Genomic DNA, 26,950 nt, shown 5'->3' with positions numbered 1-26,950 from the left:
TTGTATATTTATTGTTTGTGAAATGTTATGAGACTCTTACCTACACCTATTTGACATTGCTGGTGCCATTGATTGAATGGTACTTGTGTAAACTATTATGTAAAATCACATGTATGAAAGCATTTGTATTCCTTACTGTATTTTATATGTTAGGTTATTGAAGGGTCAGTGCAAAACCAAAATTTATTTAGTGAAGTGATATTTACTTATTAATATTATCTTTTATTTTTGTCTGTATTTTTTTGGACGAATTTGGTGGTATTTTCACCACCAATGCTGGCAAAAATACCATCAAATTCTGGCCCGTGGAGGAGGGGCATATGAAAGGTGGCTACACTGAGCCACAGCGCCAGAGATTGCGCCAAAGAGTATTATTCAGCCGCCTCCACTGGCAGTTCTTATCGAGAAGTCGTGGTGGAGAGTGCTTGTTGAGATGTAGCAGTGGTGAGTCGTTGTTGAGAAGTTCCCATGGAGAGTGCTTGTTCAGATGTTGTCATATTGTTTTGATGGGCTAGACACCAGATATTGTTGGACTGGGGATGCTGTAGTGATCAGAGTGTGCTTTTTGTCAATATATATGAAGGTAAAAAATTCCTTTTTTTATTATTTCAATGTCTTAAACAATAATGCCTCTTGGTCACAGGTTCAGTCAACAAAGCATCTGGCTCGTGTTCTTGAATTAGACTGTATTTCTGGTTTCTATGTGCAATTATAGTATTTCTGTTTTTTTTAATTACTTCAGTATAAATGGTGTTTAAAATATCTGGTCTTATTGAGGAAGAACCGTGCCAGATGTGTACGTTGAATCACACTTCCACACACAGAACAGCGACACTTGTGCCTTGTTGTTTCGTAGCTTTCATAGTTGCTGGGGACTTAATTAATTAATTGTGTTAACGGAAGTTTTCTTTCGTTCTTTGTTGTTGTTCTGTGCAGTAAGATTGCGTACAAATACTAATCAGGGCCAACCGTTTACGAGACTTCGTAATCGGACAGACAGCGACGAAAATTTAAAAATATTTGCATTATATATAATTAAGCCCCCATGCAACTGCCAATGCTGTCTATTCCTTGAGACAAAGACAGATCGTCTTTGTTCAAAGCTTTTACCCGGAATAGATAATGATTACTTATCTTGCAGTAGATGTGCGTGTCACCAGATCTGATCACTGACTTCTCGCTGAGAATATTATTTCTGCATACTTCTGTTGCCGCTACTGCCTGGCGTAGCTACACTGTGGCTCCTCAAAGCGGCCGCTCGCAAGTCATCATACTACTGCTCTCTGAATCCTCTCTCAGAATCTATTGCTTATATACCGTTTTAAGTCACGGCTGACCTTCTATAATATCCGTTCGGGACATTTCCATTAGCTGACTCCTTCGACGCGTACACTTTAATGTTCGATTTCTCTTACAGGTTTCCACTCGATGTTACCACTTACGTATATACTGGAAAGCTTCCTTTAGCGTCAGGGCTTGTGCCTCTTGGGGCAGACTCAAATAGATCCATCACGTGTTTAATCCGTGATCCGACTTGCTACTTGATGTCCCTACTTTACATAACATACGGTAAACTTCTGTTGACGTCACACTGTGGTTGAAATTGTGTCTTTATGCACGTGTATTGATCTTACGCATCTTATCTCTCTTACCTTCACAAAAATCCTTCACTATGGTTTCCCAATTCTTAAACTCTGATACTTCTAATTTCATGAAGTTATAACTTTTCTCTTTTCATTTGATCTGACAAGGATTGCTTATTACATTTTTTCTTGGGACTGGATAGAACTGAAACCGTCATAGAACGGAAACGGTGCATTTCCGGACGTGGTTTCTGAAGCTAAACTAAACTTCACTCCTTCCGAACAGGTCACGGAAGACCCTAACTATATTGACCGACCGCCGTGTCATTCACAGCCTATAGACGTCAGTGGAGCGGATATAGAGGGGCGTGAGGTGAGCAACCCGCTCTCCCTGACCGAAGCTGCTACTTCTAATCAAGTAGCTCCTCGACTTGTCTCACGAAGGCTGCGTGCATCACGTTTGCCAAAAGAGCTCGGCAGGCTGGATGGTCATCCATCAAAGTGCTAACCAAGCCCGACGGCACTTAACTTCGGTGATGTGATGGTGTGATGGTACTTGAATTACGTAACCATTACGGCACCTCACCTCAACCTCTAGATACCAGCAATATTCTACTGTGTTTCTGTAAAGCAGTTAACATATTTCTGAGACGACATTCAGATTTGATTTCATTAATGTAGAGGTACTTTGATACATCGATATGTTTATATTGCAATTAGTTTCTTAGAAGTAGATACCTTAGGGGTTGCGAAGCAACTCAAATCGCTTGATACGGGCAAGTCTTCAGGTCCAGATTGTATACCGATTAGGTTCCTTTCAGATTACGCTGATACAATAGCTCCCTACTTAGCAATTACATACAACCGCTCGCTCACCGGTAGATCTGTACCTACAGATTGGAAAATTGCGCAGGTCGCACCAGTGTTTAAGAAGGGTAGTAGGAGTAATCCATCGAACTACAGACCTATATCATTGACGTCGGTTTGCAGTAGGGTATTGGAGCAAATACTGTATTCAAACACTACGAATCACCTCTAAGGGAACGATCTATTGATACGTAATCAGCATGGTTTCAGAAAACATCGTTCTAGTGCAACGCAGCTAGCTCATTATTCGCACGAAGTAATGGTCGCTATCGACAGGGGATCTCAAGTTGATTCCGTATTTCTAGATTTCCGGAAAGCTTTTGACACCGTTCCTCACAAGCGACTTCTAATCAAGCTGCGGGCCTATGGGGTATCGTCTCAGTTGTGCTACTGGATTCGTGATTTCCTGTTAGGAATGTCGCAGTTCGTAGTAATAGAAGGCAAATCATCGAGTAAAACTGAAGTGATATCAGGTGTTCCCCAGGGAAACGTCCTGGGACCTCTGCTGTTCCTGATCTAATTAAATGACGTGGGTGCCAATCTGAGCAGTTCTCTCAGGTTGTTCGCAGATGATGCTGAAATTTACCGTCTAGTAAGGTCATCCGAAGACCAGTATCAGTTGCAAAGCGATTACAAAAGATTGCTGTATGGTGTGGCAGGTGGCAGTTGACTCTAAATAACGAAAAGTGTGAGGTGATCCATATGAGTTCCAAAAGAAATCCGTTGGAATTCGATTACTCGATAAATAGTACAATTCTCAAGCCTGTCAATTCAACTAAGTACCTGGGTGTTAAAATTACGAACAACTTCAGTTGGAAAGACCACATGGATAATATTGTGGGGAAGGCGAGCCAAAGGTTGCGTTTCGTTGGCAGGACACTTATAAGATGCAACAAGTCCACTAAAGAGATAGCTTACACTATGCTCGTTCGTCCTCTGTTAGAATATTGCTGCGCAGTGTGGGATCCTTACCACGTGGGATTGACGGAGAACATCGAAAGGGTCCAAAAAAGGGCAGCTCGTTTTGTATTATCACGTAATAGGAGAGAAAGTGTGGCAGATATGATACGCGAGTTGGGATGGAAGTCATTAAAGCAAAGACATTTTTCGTCGCGGCGAGATCTATTTACGAAATTTCAGTCACCAACTTTCTCTTCCGAATGGGAAAATATTTTGTTGAACCCAACCTACATAGGTAGGAATGATCATAAAAATAAAATAAGAGAAATCAGAGCTCGAACAGAAAGGTTTAGGTGTTCGTTTTTCCCGCGCGCTCTTCGGGAGTGGAATGGAAGAGAGATAGTATGATTGTGGGTCGATGAACCCTCTGCCAAGCACTTAAATGTGGATTGCAGAGTAGTCATGTAGATGTAGATGTAGATATTATTATTATGTGTGTTCTTTCTTTGGTCACTATGATCTTTGACGTACTTGTAACTCTTGATTTTTGGGCGCTTATGCGGTTATTAGAGAGAGTCAAGTCTTGGTCGTCATGTTGAAAAGACACAAATTGTAGTCAGTTTATAAAATGTGAACTTTAACAGTGAGGAAGATATTTTCAAGTATGTTTTATATTGTGAAGTGATGTTTTGTGAGTTACGTGATATTGCAACAAAAGTAATAAAAAAGAAATGTAACTTAAATTCGGAGTGCTGATTACTTTTTTTTGACATCACCATTGTGCTAGCTTGCAAAAGTTTAATCTTCAAGAATCGTTTATGAAACACATAAATAAAACTTATGATTATCGCAGGATAACACCTAGGCCTCTTTGCATCCGAGCCTGGAATCATCACTAGCTAGATTTTCGACGATTGAGCCACGAGTTCACAACGAGACCAGCGTGGGAAACACGAAAAGATGAGTGCCTACATTATCCATTATTTTATGAAATGACTTTATTAACTGTGCTCTAATGACACCTTCCACATAATATAACTCTGTTGTTGCCCGAAAATGCAATATTTAGCAGCGTGAGCAACACTACACTCATAATTGAGTTTTGACCGTTGTTGTGGTAGGGTTGTTAGATCGGGAACCGTTGTTCCCATTACGGCAAGGCCACTGTTGCAGTTTCCTACTCAAAATATTATGTACTCACTTCCGTCTACGAGACCTAAAAGTTTGTAACGGGAATTTCCAAACACTCTGTGTACTAAACAACATCCCACTATCTTACGACTAATCGGTATATGTTACTTCCCTAATATTGCCACGTGTTCTCAACTAACAGCTGAAATAGATGCTGCGAGCCCACGCACAAAGGGGAAAGGAATAACAATAAAGAAACATAAAAAAGTACCCTCGGTGTTTTGAGCTGCACTGGATACAGTATTCAAACAACACTGTTTTGTTTGTCTCGCACAAGTTCGTTTGCTGACGCGGAAATCAAAAGATTTGTCACGTAGTCGGGGCTGTATCGTGTTTGGGCGTGGCAAAGAGATGAGGGAGGCAGCCCGCGACGTGCTGTGCAGATCGACTGCGCGTGGGGTGAGCAGAGCTTAGTCCCCATGGGACTGGAGCCGGAGATGGCACCGCCGGGACGAAGTGGTGTGGCGTGGGCGGTTGGCTGCTCCTTTCATCACGTCCAACTTCCAGCACCAGATGGCCCCTCGCGTGCCGCATTTCATTTCCCGCATGAGCGCCGTTGAACCTGTGTCTCTCTTTATCCTGGTCTCATCGATCACATCAACTGTACTGCATTTACCGTGGACCTCAATAAATTTTAATTTTTGTACTATTTTGTATGTTTAATTTTTAGACTGCAACACTGATAATGCAATCTGAAATTCAGACTCTCATAACATCCAGAAAAACTGAACATTTTTGTAGGCAACTTGGAATATCAATCACCAATTTTTTTCCACACGCATTACACACTTATATTAACACTCTTCTTACAAAAGCAAAAAGTAAGTGTGACCCATTACAAATTTCGGATATAACTGATGGCGCTGTAGGCGTGCACCTATTACAGAGTAAGAACCAAAGATGATTGTTCCGAAGAACAAGAGGAAGGAGAGATAAAAACCCTCGTTACTTCGTTATACACTACTGGCCATTAAAATTGCTACACCAAGAAGAAATGCAGAAGATGAACGGGTATTCATTGGAGAAATATATTATACTAGAACTGACATGTGATTACATTTTCACGCAATTTGGGTGCATAGATCCTAAAAAAATCAGTACCCAGAACAACCACCTCTGGCCGTAATAACGGCCTTGATACGCCTGGGCATTGAGTCAAACAGAGCTTGGATGGCGTGTATAGGTACAGCTGCCTGTGCAGCTTCAGCACGATACCACAGTTCATCAAGAGTAGTGACTGGTGTATTGTGACGAGCCAGTTGCTCGGCCACCATTGACCAGACGTTTTCAGTTGGTGAGAGATCTGGAGAATGTGCTGGCCAGTGCAGCAGTCGAACATTTTCTGTATCCATAAAGGCCCGTACAGGACCTGCAACATGCGGTCTTGCATTGTCCTGCTGAAATGTAGGGTTTCGCAGGGATCGAATGAAGGGTAGAGCCACGGGTCGCAACACATATGAAATGCAACGTCCACTGTTCAAAGTGCCGTCAATGCGAACAAGAGGTGACCGAGACGTGTAACCAATGGCACTCCATACCATCACGCAGGGTGATACGCCAGTATGGCGATGACGAATACACGCTTCCAATGTGCGTTCACCGCGGTGTCGCCAAACACGGATGCGACCATCATGATGCTGTAAACAGAACCTGGATTCATCCGAAAAAATGGCGTTTTGCCATTCGTGCACCCAAGTTCGTCGTTGAGTACACCATCGCAGGCGCTCCTGTCTGTGATGCAGCGTCAAGTTTAACCGCAGCCATGGTCTCCGAGTTGATAGTCCATGCTGCTGCAAACGTCGTCGAACTGTTCGTGCGGATGGTTGTTGTCTTGCAAACGTCCCCATCTGTTGACTCAGGGATCGAGATGTGGTTGCACGACCCGTTACAGCCAAGCGGTTAAGATTCCTGTCATCTCCACTGCTGGTGATACGAGGCCGTTAGGATCCAGCACGGCGTTCCATATTACCCTCCTGAACCCACCGATTTCATATTCTGCTAACAGTCATTTTATCTCGACCAACACGAGCAGCAATGCCGCGATACGATAAACCGCAATCGCGATAGGCTATAATCCGACCTTTATCAAAGTCGGAAACGTGATGGTAGGCATTTCTCCTCTTTACGCGAGACATCACAACAACGTTTCACCAGGAACACCGGTCAACTGCTGTTTGTGTATGAGAAATCAGTTGGAAACTTTCCTCATGCCAGCGCGTTGTAGGTGTCGCCACCGGCGCCATCCTTGTGTGAATGGTCTGAAAAGCTAAACATTTGCATATCACAACATCTTCCTCCTGTCTGTTAAATTTCGTGTCTGTAGCACGTCATCCTCGTGCTGTAGCAGTTTTAATGGCCAGTAGTGTAACTCTGAATGTTAACTTTCAAATGTCGTTTCCAATACGTCACTTAGAGAGAGATTTGTTCCGTTGCGCTGACACTGGTGTCCTCAGATCTTTCAACTGATTCTTTGTGTTATTACTTTCTTGAGTGATCTTGTATTTTTATTATCTTTCTGATAGATTTACATAGAAAATTTCATGGGTTTTTCTCACATGTACACAGCGTTCACGAGTTAAAAACCTCTGATGTTATTTTACTGTACTGTTCTCTTATCTCCTGTAACCTTGCGTGCTTATGGTCATAACAAATGATGTGGTATGTCTACTGATTCTTGTCACTGGTTGTAAGTACAGTGGTTGATAACTGACTTGGACCTAACTGTACCTTATTTTGCGCTTACATTAAATATCACGCTTTCCATAAGATACGAGTATCTCATGTTTAACTCGTGTGTTTGATTACAGCGATGTTGTTTGTAGTTGGTTTAATCATCAAATTAGTACATGCTTCTGCGAAGTTATGTATTTTCTGAACAATGATGACTAGTACATACGAATACTTGTAAATTTATTCCTTCGTGGTTTCTAAACCACTTCCCTACAATATTTTTCTGTATTATTTCTTTAAATTTTGTAAATAGGTTGCATTTAATGTCATGACGAAGAAACATTTGACTTGACATTTTATTATAGTAGTTTTTTCTGTAATTATGTATTGTGGCGAATAATTATCCGTAATATGGAACTTCTGTGAGCACTGAATGCATGAATTAGCAGTTATATCTCTGCTTTGTCTTATTTTCCGTAACAGTCATCTTCGATTCTTGTTCTGTAACATGTGCACACTTACATGAAAATCAGTTATATACGAGATTTCAAATGGATCGTGCTTTCTTTTGTGTTAAGACACCAGCTGCTTTCCTGTGTAAGTCTGTGACATGTATTTCATGGTTTTGCACATAGGTAAATGATGTGATATGGGGTTAACACCAGTTTTTTCGAAAGTATTACTTTCTATACCGCCTGCACACAAAAGATTAAGTTTTCTTATATTTCTTAGTTTTTTTTCTTTGTTTAATGCAGATACCGAGAAGTTGGTACGATACCCAAATCGTTTGTAATAAGAGATGGCTAATGAAACTCTGTGCCATGCATTAAAAAAAACTCTGTAAATAAATCTGAGTCGTGGACGAAGAAAGCAAATGAGTTGAAAATTAGGCATTACTCAAAGCAGTAAATAAATTTGAGTGAATGATTACTATAACTATGTGCTTATCTGAAATACACAGCCTCTACTGAAGAGTCACGCCGTGCGTACATCTAGAGAAGAGCTGAAATATTTGTATTCTAGTCATAAGCATAGAGGTACAAAATGTGACTATGCAATAATAGTTAATTAGGGCAGTGAATGACTGTAGAGCATAATCTAAGGAGTCTGCAGAAGGCTGGAGCCAACTCCATTTCAATGTGGACTGAGTGTGTAAGTATACTTTAATGTAGAGTACCGGTGATTCGAAACCAGAGTCACCTTCTGCTACAATATGCTCTTTGCTTCAGCTAGTGATATAATCGTTAGCTTAAATTTGTTCGTGGTTTGGAGTTCACGTATAGCCTTACGTCCCCCCTACAAATGAGTGGATAATTCAGATCAGTGTTTGTAGAAAGGTTAGAGCATGTCATCTTTAGTAGGACCACGTCTATGAAAACACTGCGGTTTTGAAATCAACTTTCGGGATGTGGATAGCCTTACTTTTTTACTTCGGTTAGATGTATAACGAAGCCCATAGTAATTTACAAGGGATGTTAAAACCTTAAATTTTACCCTCGCAGAAACCATTATCCAGCACTATACACAACGAACTCCTAGCATTACGTTTGAGTCGAAACTGATGGTCAATGGGGAGCTGAAGTGCCATCCAGGTCAGCGATTTCATTGTTCGTAGACTTTCACACGCCGTCATCTAGCAACCAACATAGCTGTCGTTTGGATTCGGAAAACAGCTATGTAGGATATAGTTTGTCAGAGGTATTCTAAAGGCCTGATGACTTTAATAACACTGTGTTTGAAAGCTCTGATTTTGAGCTCATTGTATCATTTCTGGCATTGTTTATTGCTCTATCAGCAATGTATCTGCAGCTAGGAATAGAATGGAAATGCCGTGTGGATAGGGCCTCCATCGAGTAGACCGTTCGCCTGGTGCAAGTCTTTAGAGTTGACGCCACCTCGGCGACTTGCGTGTCGATGGAGCTAGGTGATTTCGAAGCAGAAAGTTGGTGTAAGCTTCTCACGCTTAAATCGGTAGGCCTAATGCTGCATGGCCTGAAGTGTAGCTAGTCATACGGTACCACGTAAAACAGAGCATCTTTTGTAGTTCATAATGCTTGTATGCACCACTGACTCATATGAAATGACCTTAATTATTCATGGCTCTGGAAAGAAACGGATACTGCCAGAAGAATTATAAGGCAAAGTTTCTAAACATTGTATTGTATTGTATGTTAACCGGGGTCCTAGAAACGATGGAGAGGCTCCGTCCTTGCCGCAGCCGCAGTGGTCCACAACCCCACGACGACTACCGCAGTCCACTTCATCCCTGGGCCGCTCCACAACGAACCACTCTTTCAGAGTTATTGTGCGGTTCGGTCCCCTGTGGACCCGCCCAGGGAACGTCTCACACCAGACGATTGTAACCCCTGTGTTTGCGTGCTAGAGTAAGGTGGTGTACGCATACATGGAGAACTTGTTTGCGCAGCAATCGTCGACATATTGTAGCTGAGGCGGAATGAGGGGATCCAGCCCGCATTCGCCAATGCAGATGGAAAACCACCTAAAAACCATCTACAGACTGGTCGACTCAACAGACCTCTACACAAGTCCGCCGGGCGGATTCGTGCCGGGGACCAGGCGCTCCTTTCCGCGCGCAAAGCCGTACGTTAAACCGCATGGCTAACCGGGCGGTCTTCTAAACATAATTTACATTAAAATTCATATTTAACAATTCTGTTTTATGATACTGTACATGAACTGCAACAACCGGTATTCATCTAACTGATTGTGGCAACAGCCAAGTTTTCTCGAACGAGTCGCACACTATTGCTCGTGAAGTTAAAGTGCGCGTCATTTATGTTAGCGGCCGAGTTTAGGTTCGTTCTGCGCATCTGGCGTCACAAAACACAGTCGGCTAATGAACAGAGAACGACGTTGCCAGATCTCGACTGCAGTGCAGAGCATGGACGAGTGTCTTCAAAAGCAATGTCTTGATAGCAGACTTTCTTTTATAGAAAGTTTGGAAAAAGCATTCTTTATACCAATTGCTTCATATTCTATTAATTAATTAACCCAAACAAGCAATAAGAATCCTAATTCAGGCGATAGCAAGGAAAGGTGTTTGTATCAATCTCACGAACCGCTTTTTCGCCATAAAGAACAGCGGTAATTGTTTATTTCCTATTGTACTTCGACGAAGCGTGAGTAATTCATAGTTATACCAACAGTTTTTGTCAGTATTTTGCGTGATGTATTATAGTCCGCATGGCGTTATGCAGTCACATGAGGTGTGTTAGCGTAACGGATAAGGTATTTGGCTTCTATGCAAAAGGTTATGAGTTCAAAACTTGTCCAGTGCTTAATATTTTCATTATTTAAAAACAATATCGAAGTGGCTTACATCACGAACTATATTCGTTTGCAATTTTTTGAAATTTCTAGTGCTTTGTCTCTTTATTAACCCTTTCGCTGCTGCAGACACGTGCTCCCCGCATTCCGCGCTGTGCGCGATTTTGTCATCACTGCACTGCTCGCCTGTGCAGACACATGGTGTTCCCACTGCTTTGACGCACTTATCATTCGATTTCACAAAAACTATTTGGCCCAAAAATTTGATTTTTACACTTCTTCTTGACTGATACTTTCCCCCCATAAATGACTTAATTTTGTTTCGATGTTCAACGCAGGTATTATGCAGCATTAAATATAGTAAACCATTGCACGAAATTTTGAAGAGTTTGCAGAGGTAAAAGTCCATAGAGTATACTTTCGTACGGTCGATTTTAGTTGCCACAATGTTGAGAATGAAATGTAGACTGGATACCTAAACTTCATATAAAACTTACTGTATAACAATATCTCATTTTTGGGCCAAATTGTTTTTGTGGAATCGAATGATAAGAGTGTCAAAGCAGTCGGAACACGATGTGTCTTCACAGGCGAACAGTGCAGTGACAAAATGGCGCACAGCGCGGAATGCAGGGAGCACGTCTTTCTGGCAGCGAAAGGCCGTGGTGGCGTTACTTCATGAACTGCGCGCTCCCCCCTAAACGTAAGCCTGCAAACTGTGCTATACTATGGCGCTGCTTCTATTGGCGCGTGCGTCGTGTGCAACTGGCAACGTAGCAATCTCCCGCGTCTGGGCGGGCATGCGCGAGCCGCCAAGATAAAAGAATTGAACTATAGTACACATTGCAGATAATCAAAGTGTTAGCCTTAAAGTTACGTATAATAATTGAAAATCCATTGAAAATATCCTTTTCTTGTGCATTTAATTCTTTATGTGAATAGAATTAACTGTCAGGTCGCTATAGGCTCGTGGCCAGGAAATGTCATTTACTAACCACGACACTGCAATATCATGCAGACAGTTAAAAAACCTACTCCATGATGCATTCCGTTGAGTGCTACTCTTCAGGAAGGGCTACCTTCAGTATACAGATACAGATGAATGAACACCATCAGAAGTCACGATCAGGCTGGTTTGTTGAGCACTGAGGCTGTTTAACTCCTGCAGCAGTTCCATAAGCCATGATGTAAGTTACCACGATTACACTTGTAGAATTAGCCAGCATTTTAAGGGATAAAGCAATACTGCTTAGCTGCTTACCTGGTCTGTATATTTAAAATTTCCTCTGTATATCTATGCGGTATTCGTTATCTTATTGTTAACTACTTTTGAAGAATAATTGATAGTTTTTGTTTTCCGCAAACAACACTACAATTAAAAATCATTTGTCATTCATTTTCTGGGCCATACACTGTCCTTCATTCCAAATATTTACGGTGAATTCAAGGTGAGCAATATACCTTGTATCAGTCAAAAAATTAATAACGTCATGAGAAAAATAGGAGGTAATAATTAAAGCAGTGTGGAGTCATCTATTGTACAGGGTGGGCGAAATCAAACTGACCCAGAAAATATTTACTGCACAATAAGTTAGGTAACTCAACCTACGTCATCTACCTCAGATGTAAATGATGAAGTGGGATTTCCTAAATTAAGTTGCATGGAATATTTTCGGTGCCAGTTTTATGTTGCTCACACTGTATAAAATACACTCCTGGAAATGGAAAAAAAGAACACATTGACACCGGTGTGTCAGACCCACCATACTTGCTCCGGACACTGCGAGAGGGCTGTACAAGCAATGATCACACGCACGGCACAGCGGACACACCAGGAACCGCGGTGTTGGCCGTCGAATGGCGCTAGCTGCGCAGCATTTGTGCACCGCCGCCGTCAGTGTCAGCCAGTTTGCCGTGGCATACGGAGCTCCATCGCAGTCTTTAACACTGGTAGCATGCCGCGACAGCGTGGACGTGAACCGTATGTGCAGTTGACGGACTTTGTGCGAGGGCGTATAGTGGGCATGCGGAAGGCCGGGTGGACGTACCGCCGAATTGCTCAACACGTGGGGCGTGAGGTCTCCACAGTACATCGATGCTGTCGCCAGAGGTCGGAGGAAGGTGCACGTGCCCGTCGACCTGGGACCAGACCGCAGCGACGCACGGATGCACGCCAAGACCGTAGGATCCTACGCAATGCCGTAGGGGACCGCACCGCCACTTCCCAGCAAATTAGGGACACTGTTGCTCCTGGGGTATCGGCGAGGACCATTCGCAACCGTCTCCATGAAGCTGGGCTATGGTCCCGCACACCGTTAGGCCGTCTTCCGCTCACGCCCCAACATCGTGCAGACCGCCTCCAGTGGTGTCGCGATAGGCGTGAATGGAGGGACGAATGGAGACGTGTCGTCTTCAGCGATGAGAGTCGCTTCTGCCTTGGTGCCAATGATGGTCGTATGCGTGTTTGGCGCCGTGCAGGTGAGCGCCACAATCAGGACTGCATACGACCGAGGCACACAGGGCCAACACCCGGCATCATGGTGTGGGGAGCGATCTCCTACACTGGCCGTACACCACTGGTGATCGTCGAGGGGACACTGAATAGTGCACGGTACATCCAAACCGTCATCGAACCCATCGTTCTACCATTCCTAGACCGGCAAGGGAACTTGCTGTTCCAACAGGACAATGCACGTCCGCATGTATCCCGTGCCACCCAACGTGCTCTAGAAGGTGTAAGTCAACTACCCTGGCCAGCAAGATCTCCGGATCTGTCCCCCATTGAGCATGTTTGGGACTGGATGAAGCGTCGTCTCACGCGGTCTGCACGTCCAGCACGAACGCTGGTCCAACTGAGGCGCCAGGTGGAAATGGCATGGCAAGCCGTTCCACAGGACTACATCCAGCATCTCTACGATCGTCTCCATGGGAGAATAGCAGCCTGCATTGCTGCGAAAGGTGGATATACGCTATACTAGTGCCGACATTGTGCATGCTCTGTTGCCTGTGTCTATGTGCCTGTGGTTCTGTCAGTGTGATCATGTGATGTATCTGACCCCAGGAATGTGTCAATAAAGTTTCCCCTTCCTGGGACAATGAATTCACGGTGTTCTTATTTCAATTTCCAGGAGTGTACATGATGGCTATTACAGTTTATTTCAGTTATGGGACTGAAGTTAAACTTACGTAGAAGCAAGTACCGTCTAGGACTAAACGTCTTGTGCGCTTTGAATGACAGTTGCAAGCGTTTTATTTCTTTTTAGGGAAACATAATGTGTTACTGAAGAGGATACGTAATAGCAATACGCTTTGAAATGTTTTCTTAATGTGAGAAATGAATAGCTGAAATCTTAACCTTTTAACACGTGAAACAACCATTTTTCAAAATTATTGTCATTGATTGCATTTGCAGTAATTACTAAGTACATCTTCAGATACTTTACTAAATTTATAAATGGTTTTTATTACGATATTTTCTTACTAGAATACAGACAGTATCAGCGATTAATCTCAGCTTAGTCTTGATGGATAGAGTGCGAGAGACTTTCTCCTTCATGATGTTCTTAATTAGCTACTTGAAATTTTTGCTATGTTTTAACATCCATTCTATGAAATGCAAGACGATGCAGATGTCTTACAAATGTTCACGGTGTATCTTTGTACGGGGCGAGTGAAAACTACGCCGACGAAGTTTCAGATATTGTTCAGAGATACCATGTGAGTGTTTTGGTATAAGGGACCGACGGTTTCCGGCAACTCTTTAGAGAGTTATTACATTTCGTTTGTTTTCTTGACCCAGTTAGTTTTTAATCTCCATTTCACTGAAAATAGTGCACAACCATGCAAATGTGGACGGTATGCAGTGTGACACTTATTTCTGTTCCTTCACGATTGGATTAAGTTTATTTACTTTCCCCAAGGATCTCCATAGATGTTGAAAAACTTAATGGCTCTATTGAGAAACATCTTTACCTAATAATATTCGGATACTTTCTAGTTACAAATCTTAATCATACTTCAAAATATCCACTTATTTGCATACTATCTAACATTATAGAGAATCTTGTTCCAGTATCTTCAATGATCTTGGTTACATTTGAGGTAAAGAGATTAGATGACTAGCCTATTTTAGATATGTACGTAGTAGCTGTACATTAATTACTCGCATGACAAAGGAAAAATTTCTGTGTGGCTCCAGAGAGACGTGAAGTCACATTGACAACCACATGAACTGGCATCTTACACTTGCTGCCAAAGTAAACCTTCTATTTATATTCAAATGTTAAAATCTACCTTCAGTTTCTATCGTCATCAGCGTGGAAGATATTGTCTTGGGAAATAGGATGAATCTTTTTGAAACCCGTTGTAGTTGCCTCGGAAATAAGTAGGAGAAGTATTTAGCACTGACAGTTGTTTTTCGATTAACACTGCAGGCTAAAAATTTAGAAACACTGTGGAAATTGCTACAAGTAAACATAATGTGATTTATATTTTACACAGTTTTATACTATATTTTTTCATATTTGCAGGTTCGTACACCTGTGGAATGACTATCTTGGTTCACGGTTTTAGTTTAGGAGTACTATACAAAGAATAAAATCTAAAATGTGACAGCTGGTGTTCATAAATCCTATGGAAAGGTTATACATGGTTGTCCGTGCTCACAGTACGACCTCGTATAAATTCAGTTACTTGCTCGAACTGTGCTCTTCATATCTGTTACGACAAGTCTCTAAGGTTTGCACAAATTGTATGATGATCGAAACGACAGACCATTCATTGATAGGTCAGATGCAGGCGATTTTACTCTCTTAACTTGACGTCCTGTCTTTGAAACACACCTTGCAACGAGTTATGAGGCACTGTGATTAAGATATTGGACTCACAAGTAGCTGGTTTCGATCTCCATTCTTCCCTTAAACCACATAGGACGAATTCCGAAGTTATATCGTTAAAAGAACATGGACAATTTGTTTCTCTGTATTGTGCAATCTGAGCTTGAGCTTCGTGTTTACCAACGTCGATTTCGACGGGAAGTTAAATCCTCGTCACCGAGAGAACTAGTGCTGGGGTAAGATACTGGACTCGTTTGCTGGAAGACAGACGTTCAAGTCCCCGTCCGGATATCCTGATTTAAGATAACCGTGATAACCCTAAATCGCTTGAGACAAATTCGTGGATGGTTCCTTTGAAAGAAGCCGGCCGATGTCCTTCACCAATCCGACATCATGCTTTGACGCCAATGAGTTCGGCATCGACAGGACCCTTAATAGTGTTCTTCCATCTTCGTTTAGTAAGTTCGTTCTGTAGAGGTATACTGCGTGATGTGTCACGTAAGTCCTAACCCTTTCCTCAACATTGATAATTTGGAAAGTTCATTCCCTATCACACTAAATTTCTAACAGAACGGATTTTTCTGCGATGACTACTAGTGCGTGCTGGAAAGTAATACCTCCTAATTTTTTGTTGTGTTCTCAACATCAATTGAGGTATTACATGTCATGCATATTACTTTGTCGAATTTCCTGCTTCGCTGATGCAAGTTTCAACCCACTGCCACCAGAGGGCTCCGAATTGTTGCGTGTAACACGGCGGTGTGTAACGGAGCTATGTCCGTGCATGCGAAACAGCATGCTGTAATCGAGTTTTGAACTCGAAGAGTTCGTCCAAACATAGAGCTCCCTCTCCTTCAGTATGAGAAGGCAGACCACACACGAGCGCTGCGACATCTCCAACAAACCAACGCCTTAGTTTCACTGTCATCGATTATCCTCCATACAGTCCCGACTTGGCTCCAACCGATTTTCAGATGTTTCCAAAACCTAAAGAACAGCTTCGAAGACTTCAATTTCTTAGTGATGAAGTGGTGCAAGTAGAGGTGAGATTGTGGCTACGTCAACAAAGTCAAACATTCTATAGTGACGGTATCAACAAACTGGACTCTCTTTGGGAAAAATGTGTTCGTCGCCAGGGCGATTATGCTGAGGAATAAATACGTAGACGTGAAGAACGAAGATGCAGAATGTTAATGAAGTTCGTTTTATTTAAAAAGCTTTAAAAATGTTCACCTAAAAATTCGGAGGCATTACCTTTCACCACCCCTCGTATTAATTTTTCGTTTCCCTTCCGCCACGCGAAGTGACCGCGCGGTTTGAGGAGCCATGTCACGGATTGCGTGGCCCCTCCAGCCGGAGGTTCGAGTCGTCCCTCGGGCATGGGTGTGTGTGTTGTTCTCAGCATAAATTAGTTTAAGTAGTTTGTAAGTCTATGGACCGATGACCTCCGCAGTTTGGTCCCTTGGGAAGTCACACACATTTTTCGTTCCCTTCCCGCACGAAACACTTGGTATGGCGTTATGCTCTGATAGGCCAGCGACTTTCTTTTCCTAGCTTAATATTTGGCTTTCCGCGGCACTACGCTTATACCAGCTAGTTTCAAAAGAAATTAATTTTATTTCGGCATCATCATACTGCTATATGTATTCAAGCATATACTCACGCAGGAGATATTAATAGAATCTGTGACCCTATCGACGGTATAGGGTGAGTATGGAGGCATACGATATTGGAAAGCAAACCGTTTATCCTCCGATGAACTGAATTAAAGTCGTGTCCCATGTGATGGTATTCAATTGTGTCGAGATTTTTTGTTTAATTCTGATACCAGTAACTGGCCAACATTCGCCAAAGCGACGACGCATCGTGGCATGGAAGCAAAGAGATCTCGGTAGGTCGCTGGACGGAGTTGGCAGAACACTACCTCGCAAAAGTCACCTAATTCCCGTAAATTCCGGGGAGGGGACGATGAATTCTGACGCCACGTTCAGTCACATCCCAGATGTGCTGCTTCGGATTCAGATGTGGCGAGTTTTGGGGGCAGCACATCAACTGGAACTAGCAGCTGAGTTCATCGAACCTCTCCATCACACTCCTGGCATGGTGACATGGTGTAGTACCTTGCTAAAAAATGCCACTGCCGTCGGGAAACACGATCGTTATGAAGGAGTGTACGTGGTCTGCAACCAGTGTACGGTGCTCCTTGGCAATCAGGATGCCTTGCACGAGCTCCTCTGGATTCATGGATGCCAACATGAATGTTTCCCAGAGCATAATGTAGCCTTCGCCAGCTTGCCTGCATCCCGCAGTATAGGTATCAAGAAGCTGTTCTCCTGGAAGACGACGGATTCGCGCACTCCCATCGGCATGATGAAGAAGGTATCGGGATTCATCAGGCCATACTACACTGTGCCACGGCGCCAACGTCCTGCAGCTATGTCCACGTACCCTTTTAAGTGCCAGTTGCCGATGTCCTGGTGTTAGCATCTAGCCAAACCTGCAGGTTGCACTGTTGTATTTGACAGCGAACGGCATTGGTGCAGTGTCCCCATTACGCTGCAAGTGTCAGTCGTGGTGAGAACAAATGTGTTGTTGTGAGTGCATTACACTTAGGTGACGAAAGTCATGGGATACCTCCTAATACCGTGTCGGACATGTTTCCGGCGTAGCGCAATAACTCGACGTGATATGGACTCAATAAGTCGTAGGAAGTCCCCTGCAGGAACAGTGAGCCATGCCGCATTTCTAGCCGTCCATCATTATGAAAGTGTTGCAGTGCAGGATTGTGTGCACGATATGATCCATGGATTACGTCCCATAAATGTTCGTTGGGATGCACGTCGGGCGATCGGGGTGATCAAATCATTTGCTCGAGTTGCCCAGAATGTTCTTCAAATAAATCGCGAAAAATTGCGCCCGGTGACTGACGTACTGACATCCATAAAAATTCCATCGTTGTTTGGGAACGTGCAGCCCCTAAATGATTGCAAATGGTCACCACGTAGCCGAACATACCAGGGAGCCCAGTCCATTCCCTATAAACGAAACCCACACCATGGTGCCGCAATCAGCCTGCCAGTGCCTTGTTGACATTCTGGGACCATGACTTCGTGGTTAATGCCCCGCAGCCGAACCCTACTATCAGCTATTACCTCCTGAAAGCCGGCCGGAGTGGCCGTGCGGTTCTACGCGCTTCAGTCTGGAACCGCGAGACCGCTACGGTCGCAGGTTCGAATCCTGCCTCGGGCAGTTAGGTTTAAGTAGTTCTAAGTTCTAAGGGACTGATAACCTCAGAAGTTGAGTCCCATAGTTCTCAGAGACATTTGAAAGTCCTGAAACTGGGATTCATCTCACTAGGTCACGATTTTCCAGTTGTGTAGGGTCCAAGCGATATGGCCAAGAGCCCAGGAGAGGCGCTGCTGGTGATTTCGTGCTGCTGGCAAAGGCACTCGCTTCGGTCATGTGTTGCCATAGCCCATTAACACCAAATTTCGCCGCATGGTCCTAAAGGATACGTTCGTGGTACGTCCCCCACTGATTTCTGCGGTTATTTCACGCAGTTTTTCTTGTCTGTTAGCACAAACAACACGCAAACGGCGCTGCTCTCGGTCGTTAAGTGAAGGCTGTCGGCCTCTATGTTGTCCATGGTGACAAGTACTACCTTAAATATGGTACTCTCGGCACACTCTTGACACTGTGAATCTCAGAATATTGAATTTTCTAACGATTTCCGAAATGGAATATCTCATACGTCTAACTCAATCTACCATTCCGCGTTCAAAGTCTGTTAATTCCGGTAATGCGGCCGTTATCATGTCTGAGACCTTTTCACATGAATAACCTGAGTACAAATGACAGCTCCACCAAAGCACGGCCCTTTTGTACCTACTGTATGCGGTGCTACCACCGCATGTATAAGTACATATCGCTGTCCAGTGACTTTTGTCACCTCAGTGTCTGTCGGACATAACTGACTTGGAACGCGAGCAATTTTTTGCTACTCGTATGGGGGAGGGGGGGGGGGGGGTACTTCCATAAACACATTATCACACGGTGACCTGGAATTCCTGAACCACACATCAGTGATGAAAATGCCTGTAAGAGGAAAACGTGGTGCCGAAACCATAAAGTGTGTACTGTGGAGCAATAACAGAAAGTAATTTGGTCGATGAGTCTTGTTTCACACTGTTTCCATTTTATGACCGAGTATACGTCCCAAAAGTGAAGTGTGGTAAGGGTTGGGTGATTGTGGCAGCCATATCATGGCCCCCACCGTCACTCCACGAAGTCGCATTACTGCTAAGGATTATGCGACAGTTTCGGTTGATCAGCACTATCCCATGGCTCACTGTTTCTTCTTCAGTGGTGATGTGGTGTTCCAAAACCACAGAGCCCCTTTTCACACGGCTCGCATCGTCCAGGACTAGTTTTTTGAACACAAATATGAATTGTCGCATCTGCCATGGTCACCACTGTCATGAAATCTCAAATGGAGGGACTGGTGCGTGATCGCTGCCCTCCTCCATCATCATAATTTGATCATGCCACTATTTAGCAGAAGCAGAGGTATTCCCTAGAAAATCATACACAACTTCCCTTTATCCATTCCGAGACGACTGGAAGGAGTTTTGAATGCCAGTGTGTAACACTTATATCGATTAGAACTAGGTTTATTTTAAAAGGGCAAGAAAATCAGAGTTTTGTAATGTATATATTAACAAAACCAAAGAATATATTGAAATTTTATATTATTATAATATGAATATGTTTATGAAAGAAGTATGCTCTTTAAAATCTGGTTCATACTTAGGACACTTGTGTCTGTAACATGTAAACGCTGTAGGGAAGTCCCTCCGCAACGAAAGTGGCGAGTTAAAAGGTGGATTTGGCGGTCAAACTGAGCGGCTCTTTTGTGTGAACGGCACGCAGTGTGTGGCTAGCCTTAGCACGGTACACCTCGACGGTGCTAAGAGAGGAAATTGGAAGCTTAATTAGAAGGGATTTGCCTCGAATGTGGATCTGGCTATTATTTAGTATTCACGAAATAACGGAATGGTTCTAATATGTTGAAAATCCGACGGAACGAAGAGATTTTATAGAGCATTCGGACATCAAGAGCCGTGAGTACAGTTAGCCGCCATTTCGCCTGCCACTAATCTTCGCCACTGCTTCACAGACTTCTTACATTCAGTTACGTGATGTATATTGGTTTGGACCAGTTAATTTGTGTGTTGTTTCAATAATAATCACATAAAACGTCAATTCGTGTTCGAAACCGTAACTTCAATCCTGATCACGATCCTACGCAGGGTCCTCACCTAAGTGCTACTAAAACCGAGAATCCTAATTTAAATAAACAATTCTGGCATTCATGTGTTTAAAAGTGATTTTTTGACTGAAGTAAAAGGAGTAGCAAAAGTTAGAGTACCCTCATAGTCATTACATAATACAGTATTGGTGGAATTTACGTTTCATTAGGAAAAGAAAAATTAGAGTTTAATTTCCCGCCGACAACGAACCTGGTAGATACGAAACGTAAAAACTAAGATTGCATGAGGGTAATATAGGGAACTGACACTGACGTTCACAAAGGAACAAGTATGCCTTTCTTCTTTACCCACTGCAAACACAAATGAGGATGGACGATTTGGGGCTGATTCCTGCTACTAATGAGAATATTCATTTTTAGCCATTACTCAAACTCGTTGGGTTATCGTAATCTCTTGTGCATTTATATAATATTCTCGCGCTAAGTAAATTACCTCATGACGAACAGCATTGCTGTCCAGTGACTCCTGTCTATATCTTCCGCTATTCACGCTCGGCAAACGCGCTATTAGGTATCGCTTTTGATACAGGTTGTCTGGTAATACTGCTTCCTTCTTTTTAAAGTATTTTTCTATTTACCGTACCAGTAGAGTGAGAAAATTGTTTCTGGTATTCATTGGTGCACGTCTGTCCCTTTTTACCTGATGTGTCATCATTCTATTAACATGCGAAATAGAGTGAATCACAAGTTGTAAAGTTTGCGTGTTGCCTAAATAGATGCTTGTGTAGTCTCATGTTATCAAGTTCTTGGGCAACATCAACAAAGAGAACGCACATTTAGAGACATACGAGAGCCTGATCTGCGTTGCGCCATGGTTGGTCACGGTAGTGAATCGGTTTCCCCACACCATAAAGCGGAAGATGGAGGCTGCCTCCTTGTGTTCACCATTACGGGCATTCAGTCTTCGTCTTGATAAGTTTGGAGTTTCCGGTATAAAAAACAGTTATTTAGTCATAAAACCGATTAATCCGTTTTCTTGCCGGCCATGGTGGCCTAGCGGTTCTAGGCGCTTCAGTCTGGAACTGCACGACTGCTACGGTCACAGGTTCGAATTCTGCCTCGGGCATAGATGTGTGTGATGTCCTTAGGTTACTTAGGTTTAAGTGGCTAAGTTCTAGGGGACTGATGACCTCCGATGTTAAGTCCCATAGTGCTCAAAGCCATTTGAACCATTTGAATCCGTTTTCTTGCATCTCTATTTATACTAGAGATGCGTTGCAAGACCCATTAGTTTTGCTAAGACCATAGTCTATTGGGAGCTCCTTCGCGCAGTATATGAGCCATCAGTATACACCAATATTCGTCCAAAACTTTCGATTTAGGCTTACAAATATTATAGTGATTTGATTATGGGCAAACAGAGCTTATTTTTGCAGGAATTTTATTCAGACTGAGTGATGATTTATTTGTAACGTATGAGCCACTGACTTTCATGAGGTCAACGTTAAAGACTACAAAAAAAAAAAATGGTTCAAATGGCTCTGAGCACTATGGGACTTAACAGCGGAGGTCATCAGTCCCCTAGAACTTAGAACTACTTAAACCTAACTAACCTAAGGACATTACACACATCCATGCCCGAGGCAGGATTCGAACTTGCGACCGTAGCGGTCGCACGGTTCCAGACTGAAGCGCCTAGAACCGCTCGGCCACTCCGACCGGCCTTTCCTCCAAACTAACCTGTGTTATTTCCCCTCGGTAACGATAGCCTTATTCACTGTAAAATTTCATTAGGCATGTGCGGTTACTGTCAGTTATATCGCGATCCAGCAGGCCGATTAGAAAGAGGGAGGTTACAAGGTCTGTTACTGGCAACTTTGTAGGAAATAAATAACATACCAATTACGAGAAAATCATCAAAATTGTGTTGGGCTATTTCAAGAAATTGTACTGTAACGTGAGTGTATAGAGCACTTCTTACGGTCATGTATTGGCCATTTCGCTGAAATTCTGGGATCTAGTAATGAAGAACAAGAAGAACGTTTCCACCAGCACATTAAGGAGATAGTGAAGAGGTACCAGGGAAAATGTAATGAAAGTACAAAGAAATACTATTATTGGATGTTGAAGAGTAATAGTAAAGATGAAGATTAAACTAGGAAATCAGAAAAAGAGAATGTTTGAAAATTAAATGTGGGATAATACTCATAATGTTGCTAAGAAAACTATTTTTAGTATTTTTAAATATATGCCTAAAATTAAAGTAAAATAGTATGAAACTGTAGACCTTCAGTTATTTCAATACGTATGTTTTAACTATTTAAACCTTTAAAATACGATATCTCATTGTGTGAACAATATTTATACATTAGTAAAAATGAAAGTAGTTTTCATGACCAGTATCAGACATTAATTCTAGAACACATATTTTTGAGAAATCACTTGTCAAAAGTTTTAAATACTATATGCTGGTGTAATTAGCAAGTACTATTGACTGTATATCGTTTCGCGTATTATAGAAGCAGATGATGACTCAAGTAAATCATGTCAGATTTCTAGGGACGTTTTCGCATTGGCCTCTCGAATAAAAATCAATATTGCGGTGCAGTCGGCCAGGCTTGCACCATGCCATTTGCTTAATCAGAACAGTGTTTGCTGGAGCGTGGTTTCCATTCCGTGGACTACATTAGAGTAGCCAGCGGCAGCAGAGCAAGAACCGCTATCAGCTGTCTACGCTGGGAAAGCACGTTGTATCGCTGGTTGTGGCAGGTTGCCAAGGAAATATCTACAATCAATTCATTCTCTGCTTTCCCACTGACATCCGCAAGCAGAGTCACGATTTCTACTTCGTCAGATATTGTACACTACGCCAGTGAAAAGGAAATACACCATCTTTTCATTATAACTGATACAAAATATCTTAAATTATTTTAAATTATTTTAAATTATTATACTTTATCAAAAGTAAATTAAAATCAGTGTAATGATTCTTGCAAGGTGGATTCCAACGAACCTGAGATGCAACTGACGGATTGCTATTCGTTTTATCACTACTTCCTGTAGTCTAATTTTTACGCGGTCCTATGTACTCCTGTAAACTTCAACGTGAGTTAAAAAATTGCTTACATTACTTTCGGAAGGAAAGGTTCTCTCTTTGAATCCCGCAACAACATTCGGTTTTAGTGTGCTACTTGAACATGTGGTGACAGTGCCTCAACCAAAACTTCACAAGCATTGCTAGTACAATCCTTTTAACAGATCGTAGTTTTTCTCTACGAACGTCCTACACTATCCCAACGGATTTCGTCGTATACCACGTATGAGAGAGCGACCAACTGTTACGAAACGCTTTACCTAAAAACACCCGACGAATCTTGTAAAATGTCCTATGAGCCCGCTACTTAGCCCTTATTGCTTTCATAGTCGTCTTTCGTCGGAAAAAAACATTAGTGACAACGTGCGTTTACTGAACGACAATTTCAAAACGAAAGAAAGTCTTTTAGCTAATAGCGAGTGCACCGTACTGTTTAGTTTCAAGGCTCTACACTTCATATTTCTTTGCAGGAGAGAGGCGAATCATTAATTAACCATCTGAATTTATTGTTTCCGAAATAGTTTTTTCATGTGGTATGTAGGAAATAGCATTCGTGGGCTTTTATTTAGAAGTGACATGTGAAGATTTACATATGTATTTTGATAATATACTTGTTAAGACTCAAAATTGATAACAGTTTTACAGTTAATAAATCTTAAAAGTGATTGATTTCGGTGGAAAAGTTCTGCAATCGAAGACCTGTTATGATAAAATTTTACTATGCGTTTTGAATCTGAATTTTTATAACTGTTGGCTCTGTTAAGGTGAAACATGTAATCATAAAGTAAAACTGAACGTCCAATGAGTTATGCTTTCTTTATTGTTGAAAAGTGTGTGAAATATGATCGTTAAAACAAAGAAATTAATTAATCTTTTTCGATGAGATTTAATGACCCATCGTTATGAAACTCTGATACGGAGCTGAAGATAAATTACATACTTTTTCGAAGTTAAATCAATACCTCGTATCCTCACTCTCTAGAACTGTTGTGGCTCTAGGGGTGTGGGAAAATCGTTATTTTTTCAGACTAAAATTAGTGTAGTAATTATATAAACAAGTAAATTTAAAGAGAATGATGCTTCATTTATTTGAAATATGAAGCCCCCTTGCCTTATTGTCTAACACTAAATTTACTCTTCGAGGAATGGAGGAAACGAGGGAGCTAAGAAAATATGCTGAAGTCTCCAAATACCATCTCATATGATTAACAACATTCCGAAGAGTCTTCCGTGATCGTTCCTGGCATAGTTCCCAATCCCAGTCCAGAAATGGCCAAACATATTAAATTGTATTTAAAGCCAGTGGCTACTTTAGATTTTAACCTGTGAATTCATAAGACAGTGTGACACCAATTTTTAATGCCCTGAAACATTCCTTTCTATATGAAATCTGATTAACAAGTGAATAAAAAAACGTGATCTGATTAACTTTATTTATATGCTGTAGTGACCAGTAACTTTCTTCTAGCGTAACGGGATAAGCCAACGGAGAGAAACTGAAACCATAATCTTCACAACAGATTTCATGTAGCAGCTCCCTGTCTATGTTGATGAATCACTCCTAATAGGTGTGATCTGTGCAATTAAAATGGACGTGCACACTGTACCCTACAATAACTAATAAACTTAAATGAGATCGTCTGATGGCAAAGTACCAAAGTGTTCGTTGTTGCAACCATGGGCCTTGAAGCCCCACTGCAACACTCTCTTACCTTGACAGCTGAAAATTTAATTTAAAAATAAGAAATTTCTGTCACAGTTGAATACCGTTTGTTCTCTGAAGCTTCGAAATGAACACGTGTGAGGATTTTGTATAAAGTTCAAAGGAGTGAAAAATAACTTTGTAAGAATCCCTGATCTTATGAATGCTTAAAATGTATGTATATATTCTGTAGAAACTGAACGAGAAACTTCATACCTTAGTGCCCTTCAGCGGACCAAGTGAATTTACACGATCATATGAAAAATAACCCTATATTCATATAAACGCCCATAATATTATTTGATGCGTGGGAAAGCAATGAGATAAGCACCTTGGCGACCGAGATGAACAAATAGAAATTGGATATTGATTCCAATGTGTTCCAACGAAGATAAAACCTCGAACAAATGACAAGCATTGCCCTCATGAAATACAACTCTAGTGTCGTTCCATGAAATATTTAACTATAGCAAGGCAGCGCAAGCAAGCAACTATCTCACCATCAATCATAACGATGTTCCTTCAAAGTGTTCACTTCTTCTCTCACAAGAAAAAGCGTCTGTAATAAAGAAATCGACAAGCCGACACAGCTACAGCTGCAGGCAGGAATACAGAGTGTTTTTCTTTGTACAAAAACCATGCGGCTCTTACTGTGTCTGGCAAAACGATCGGCTGGTAACCCAGATTTTAAGTGACATGTTTAAGACACGGCTTTTGAGTTTCGAACCAAAGATAAAGCTACCATAGCAGACCGAAGAGTGACCATAGGTTCTTTGAAATATACAAGTGCTTATTGATACACGTTTGAATATATCTCATGAGAGATATCTACAGCAGACGACTCTCAGTATTTCAGACAGTAGTGTTAGAGTGCCATTATAACGTCGATACCTTTAAGTGTATATTCAACCATTGTTTGGTTCCCTTCGACTTGTGTACGCATCTGCTATGATGAGTGAAATGGATCACAGCCACGCCTTACGCTGGATAAAGAGAATAAGTGGTTAGCAGAACACTTTTTTAGTGTGTGTTTTCCTCTAAGACTGGATGAAATTTCAAATAATTCTACCACTCTAACTGCGTGCTTCTGGGTTGGAGCCGATAGCATGAAGGCGTGGCTAGACGGGAAAAAATCATAATCACTGGTAGAGTGAGCTTCCTACACGTCTTCTTTACCTGATTTAAATGGATTCTTAACACTGGCAACTGAAATGACTATGTGTGTGTCCTTAGTAGTTGCTTCACTCATTATCGGTTTTTGACCAGCACGAAGATCTTTGCGTTCCTCATAATATCTTCTTATCTCTATTTCTGTTGTCACTTGTGAGACACTAGTTGCTGCTGCAAAACGAGCACTTAACCCACATACTTGCTATGTGGTCCCTAAGTACCACTTATAAGTAAGGCATGTGTCGGAAAGGAATACTTTCCGTTATTTACTTCTTCTTTACACGGCTGTTGGATCCAATTACACTTAATACTTCGCCGCGGTACAGAAGTACTGAGCGCGAGGGGCTCCCGTTTATCGACATATTCGAGCAAGGACGAGGG

Source organism: Schistocerca serialis, chromosome 3, assembly GCF_023864345.2.
Source record: "Schistocerca serialis cubense isolate TAMUIC-IGC-003099 chromosome 3, iqSchSeri2.2, whole genome shotgun sequence".
Taxonomy (NCBI): Eukaryota; Metazoa; Arthropoda; class Insecta; order Orthoptera; family Acrididae; genus Schistocerca; species Schistocerca serialis.
Note: the sequence above shows the minus strand (reverse complement) of the source record.